Genomic DNA, 6,472 nt, shown 5'->3' with positions numbered 1-6,472 from the left:
CCTTCTTGGCCTTTGCATATTTATATAAAAACATTGACATCGATCTGTAAACTACATAGTTATTTGTGGATTTCTTTCAAGATTCTAGGTCCCTGAGTCTTCCCAAGAAAAATGTACAATCAGAGAATAATAATTTAGTAATGAGTCACATGTTGTAATTTCATGGCTTGTTCATACATTTAAATGTATTATGAGTTTCCTGTTTGCCAACAAACCTAACTCATTCTTTATATCTTTTTAAGGAGATCACAGCATTTATTTTTCCCAACTATCTCCCATTACTAGGCTACAATGATTAAGTATCAAATAAAGGACAATTCTTTTTATTTTATATTAATTCTAATTTCTGCATTGACAGTTGAAATCTCAGAAGAGATTGACCATGTGACTGACAGACACAGAGCCCTTGCACGAAGGAAAGGAGCTAAATGCCCTGTACATATACTATATTGCATGAGAGATACATTGTTCTTGTCCCCATGAATATGGCCCAGACATTCAGTTCAGAAGATACCATGTTCCAAACATGAGTAGTACTTTATCTGTACTCTTTGTTAGGCATTTTAGATTATCAACAACAACAGCAGTATGATGATAGGTGGCCTAACATCCATGGGTATGGACCAATCATAACTATACAACCCAACCCCTGATGAAATGCTTTTTTTCCTTCTTGTTCACTGACACTTTCTTAAATGTCATAGCACTTGGACTCTCAAAAACAATTTACCATACTGGTAGCTCTGTGTGGTTCTTGCTCTTTTGCACTTTTACAATCTTCTGTTAATTTTCCTGTTTCCTAATAAGCTTCATTTTTATTGTGTTACAATACAGATACCATAAATTATTTGACAGTCTTATTATTTTCTATTTTATATATATAGAAAATTCCTGTGCTTTTCCAAACCTGGTCTCAACAATTCACGCTCTTATAGTCCCTCCTCTGTCTCGACAATTGGATTCCTGAAGCTCCACCTGGGGCCTGGCCAAGGATCTGTGCATCCACTTCCATCAGTTATTGGATGAGAGTTCCAGCACGACTGTTGGGGTGTTTGGCCATCTGATCACCAGACTAGGTCAGATCAGGCTTTCTACTGACCATTGCCAGTAGGCTACAGTGGATGTATCATTGTGGATTTCAAGGGAACTCTCCAGCACTTTGCTTCTTCCTGTTCTCATGTGGTCTTCATTTATCATGGTCTGTTATTCCTTGTTCTCCCTTTCTGTTCTTCATCCAGCTGGGATTTCCTGCTTCCCTAAGCTCTCTTTCCCTCGAAACTTGCCCTTCATTACTCCCACTGTCATCCAGATTGTTCATGTAGATCTTATCCATTTCTCTGTCATTGGGTGATCCCTGTGTCTTTCCTAGGGTCCCGTTTTCTAGGTAGCCTCCCTGGAGTTGTGTAGCAGTCTAGTCATCTTTGTTTTAGATCTACTATCCTCCTATGAGTGAGTACATACCATGTTTGTCCTTCTGAGTCTGGATTACCTCACTCAGGATGATTTTTTCTAGATCCATCCATTTGCCTGCAAACCTCATGATGTCCTTGTTTTTCTCTGCTGAGTAGTACTCCATTGTGTATATGTACCATATTTTCTTTATTCATTCTTGAGTTGAAGGGCATCTAGGTTGTTTCCAGGTTCTGGCTATTACAAACAATGCTGATATGAACACAGCTGAGCAAATGCCCTTGTGGTATGATTGAGCATTCCTTGGGTATATGCCCAAGAGTGCTACAGCTGGGTCTTGGTGGGGAAAAATAGCCAAACGAATGGAAGCACATGAATTATGAACAAAAGGCTGTGGAGCTCCTAGCTGGATCAGGCACTCTGGATAAGTGAGACAATTGAATAGCTTGAACTGTTTGGGAGGCACCCAGGCTGTGGGACTGGGACCTGACCTTAGTGTATGAGCTGGCTGTTTGGAACCTTGGGCTTACACAGGGACATTTTGCTCAGCCTGGAAGGAGGGGACTTGACCTGCCTGTACTGAATTCTCCAGGTTAAAATGAATCCCCAGGGGAGTATTGGCCCTGGAGGAGATGGGAATGGAGGGAAGGGGCTGGGGGGAAGGTAGGGACGGGCGTGGGAGGGGGGAAGACAGGGGAACCTATGGCTGATGTGTAAACTTAAAACACAAATATAATAAATAACAAAATTTCCTATTTCCTTGATGATGTCATGCATACACCTGCACTTACTATTGGATTTTTTTTTATTTACAGTTTCTCCACAAGGAAGCATGCTTCTTCTTGAACATGGTCCTTAATACTTCTTTTTCACATGCCCAAATTCCAAAAGGTCATGAGTGAGAAGCACCTTATATCTTTTGGTGCATTTCCATTGCTAAAAGCAATGCCTAAAGAAATTGGAACATACACTGGGGAGTAGGTCTGAGAGATAGAAGAAGGAGCACACTGGTGGCAGACATAGAGTCCCCAAACTAAGCCCGAAGAGAAAGCATAGCCTCTGCTGTCCACACTCCAGCTCTTTATGCATACTTCCCAGTAAACACATACTTACCCAAGGCTTTAGAACCCTTATAAAGAACTGGGAGCCTTCCTCTTCCAGCAAATCCCTTCTCATGATCAATGAGAACTTCTTTTATTGACTTTTAGCCATGGAACATCACAGTGGATTGCATGCTCAAATACAGAGTGAACACAGGGCCATAAGCTTTAGAGAACTGCAATGAAAATAGAAAACACAAATATTAGTAAAAATGTCACTCTAGTTTCCATAGAGTCAACCTATTTAGATTTGTAATAGTATTTTCTTGTAATGTTTTTATTCAGAAAACCTAAGTTTGAGGTCTGTATATACCTCACATTGTGATGATTATCACATATAGATGTCCTACCATGTGCCAGGCAATAGACCAGGCAGTTGACAAACTAAAGCCAAGGAACCACCATACTATAATATTCAACATGTAACTGTCTTATTTCACAAAGAAACTGATGTAAAAATTCCGTACTCATTTCTAGAGTTCTGTTGCAAATGAATAAAACTTCAAAATCCATACTATGCTTATTAATTATTTGATTACAGCACATCTTTCTCATACCAATTACATACTGAAATAGATATCAATAGTCAGATGATTGCTATAGACCAAGCTGTGAAACGCTTTCTGTTGAAACTCAAAAGGCTGTAATGAAGAGTAGAAATCTAAAGTCTTGGGTCACCACAAGTCTTCCAAAGCAGTTCTCATCTATTCTTACAAAATTAGAGGGTGGCATCATAGGAGCTACACTACAGCATGCAGCATCTGTAGAAAAAAACACATTCTCACCATGCAGCATTCTTGTCTCAAAGCACAGACTTTGTATGGAATCAAGGGAGATTGGGATACCACAGTATAAGCTAAGATACACTGTTTATGGCATCTCTTTTCTGTGTGAGCCCAGGCCTATTGATTTTATTTCAAATCAAGATCCAATTAATTCTTCAGAGTAAAGCATGAATAAATAATTGAGGAAAAATACATATCTGAAATTATGTCTCATTGAATGAAACAGTCCTCATTCTTCACTATCAGCCACAATAATAGAAAATAAGTATAAAATCAGGATTTGAAGAAGTAGACAAAACTTTGAATTCTATGGTTGTATTATAAAATGCAATGACCTAAATGTTTCTCAACCTGAAACCTTTCTCCTTACTAATTCCCAAAGCAGGACAAGAGGCAAATGTCAGGAAAGTCATAAAACTTTACTGATTTTGACTTTACACTCAATTTTAAAAACATTCTCTTTAGTATTAAAATTTCTGTGAAAGCAGCGTGACTTATATCTCCTTTATTTCTTTTTTAAAATTTTTATTACTAAATTTTTCTATTCATTTTATCTACCTACCACAGATTCCCCTTCTCCCTTTTTCTGCCGCCCAGCCTTCCCCCCAACTCACCCCTCATTCCCACCTCCTCTGAGGCAAGGTCTCCCATGGGGAGTCAGTAGAGCCTGGTATATTCAGTTGAGGCAGGTCCACGCCCCTTCTCCCTGCACCAAGGCTGCACAAGGTGTAACACCATAGGCACTGGGCTCCCAAAAGCCTGCTCATGCACTAGAGATGGATCCCAATCCCACAGTTTGGGGCCCCATAATAGTTCAAACTAAACAACTGTCTCACGTACCCAGAGGGCCTAGTCCAGTCCCATGGGGGCTCCCCAGCTATTGGTATACAATTCATGAGTTTCCACTAGTTTGGCTGGCTGTCTCTGTATGTTTTCCCATCATGATCTTGATATCCCTTGCTTATAGAATCCCTCCTCTCTCTCACTGATTGGACTCCTTTTGCAAATTGCTAGAGGAGCGTAAAGCATACTTGCATTGGTAAAGGTTTGGTGGATATTTTTTACATCTATTTGGAGGATATTACCAATAATTTGTAGAGGAATAGACCCAGGAGAGAGGTTCTCTCTTCCAGAGCTCTGTCTCCAGTGTGAGAGGAGAAGCAGATAGGTCAGAATGAGCAGGAAGACCATGACTGGATCCATAGTGACTCTTATGACTGACACAGATGTGATCAGGTAGCAAAGAATGTTTTTAAGGTAGGTGCAGAACTGACCTCTTGTACTTTGGGGTCTTATTGACTAATCAACTAGGCACTGTTTAAGCTCTCTTCCAAGTAGGCTTTGTCCCAATGATAAGATAATTCAAGTTCTTTAACCTTGTCCTTTTTCATAGTGTGCCATGTAATAATTTTGGCTTAATTTTACTGAGTTATGACCAAATACTGGTGATAAATATTTTTAAAACATATTGATGTCTTGAACGTCTTTCTTTGAAAATAGTGAATTTTAAAAAAGCATTTCATTTTGAGAGTATAGTATAAATAATATCATTCTCCACTTTTCTTTTTTCCTGCAAAAGCTTCCATATTTATATTTTCTTGTTATCTTTCTATTCCATGTTCTCTTTTATTTTTAATTGTTATTGTATACAAACTACATATATGTTTATGGATTTAAACATATATATTGTTTACATCATATATATGTATACATATTTCTAAAGATACAAATACAGCCTGTTAAATCTGTATAACATTGATTGTGTAAAGACTGTCCATTTCAAATTGGATAATTAATTGTTGTTTTCTTCCTTATGGAATCCTATTTCCCATCTGTCATCAGACATTAATTATTATTATTTGCTTGTCATGGGTTGAGGTCTCCTTAGGATCCCATGTCCATGTACACATCTCTATTTGTATTGCCCATCAGATTTTTGGGTAAGATTTTATGGCTGTACCTTCTGACATTCCTAGGAGAAATAATCACATGTGTTAACTTTTTTATAAATAAAGATTCTTCATATCTCTTCATTCTAAGTTTATTGTCATATAGGAGTTAATATTTTATGAATATTTTGTGTATCTTATAATATGTGCTTGTAGCATAAAGTCTTACTGTGTTCCTTAGGCTGGCCTCAAAGTCACAACTGTTCATGTGTTTCCTCCCATGGCTAGGTATATATGCACACCACACCATATGCATATTTAATCAATTTTTAAAATGGTTCTTGCTAAATTAAACCTTTGGACACATGTTCTTAAGAATAGAAGCCGAAAAAGTACATAATATGTACTTTGAGCAATGTAACTAAGACAAAAATACCTTATATTAGTACCAAAACTTATAATAAGAAAAAAAGGTATGTTGTTACTTAGAGAAAGCTATATGGATTTTTCCACTGTGGAATTCAATGATGTAAAATCCAGGCTATTCTTTTTGTTGTTGTTATTTATTTATTTACTATTGGGTACAGTGTAACAGAAGGTCTGCCAGTGTCTCACAGCTCAAGCTAGAATAACTAAGAAATCAATGTGATTGTCTTGTGGCTGCAGGTACTCCATTTGTCTTTCACACAGCTTTGCATGTATTAGATTTCTCTGTCTTTCAGTTCAGAAGTGAGCCTGGCTCAGCATTACAGAGCACAAGACCTATCTGCAAGCTCCTGAGGAAGTGTAACTGGCAGTCTTTGAGTCTTTTCTAGAGACATTACCTCTGTTCTTTTTATTCTGTTATTATTTATATACAGTTGGTACACAGTAATGAGTGTTTGTCAAATGTGGAATAGTTGCCAAGACGGTAATAGAGCATGGATGCTAGATAATATCTTAGTATGAAAGGACCAAAGTGTGAAGAACTGAATGGGTAGAGAAAAGCATTGAAGGGACTTGAATACCAGAAGCATGGCATTTTATTGTGTAAGTGGTAATGGCATTGGGCAAGCAAAGGCTCCATCTCCAAAGAAGTTATGCTTGTTATGATTAAGCAGCTTCTCATAAACCCCCTAAGTATGAGAAACTGTCTTATAGATACACATTAACATCACATTTTATCTGTGATTCCTAAAATGGTTCTGTCAATTTTCACTCTTTCATTTATTTACAATTGATCTTTACTTAGTTTGCTCACTTCTTTACTGAGGCAAAATTATTCCAGTTTGTGGAAGATAACCTGGAC

The 6,472-nt window shown here is 37.8% G+C and overlaps 1 pseudogene; it reads right to left on the bottom strand.

Annotated features, from left to right (window-relative positions):
• Positions 1-2,219: 2,219 nt before the first annotated feature.
• On the bottom strand, positions 2,220-4,498 carry LOC118582005 (annotated as a pseudogene).
• Between the last annotated feature and the right edge of the window lie 1,974 nt (positions 4,499-6,472).

The sequence above is a fragment of the Onychomys torridus genome, chromosome 1 (genome assembly GCF_903995425.1).
Source record: "Onychomys torridus chromosome 1, mOncTor1.1, whole genome shotgun sequence".
NCBI lineage: Eukaryota > Metazoa > Chordata > Mammalia > Rodentia > Cricetidae > Onychomys > Onychomys torridus.
Note: the sequence above shows the minus strand (reverse complement) of the source record. Positions and strands in the feature narration are given on the sequence as shown.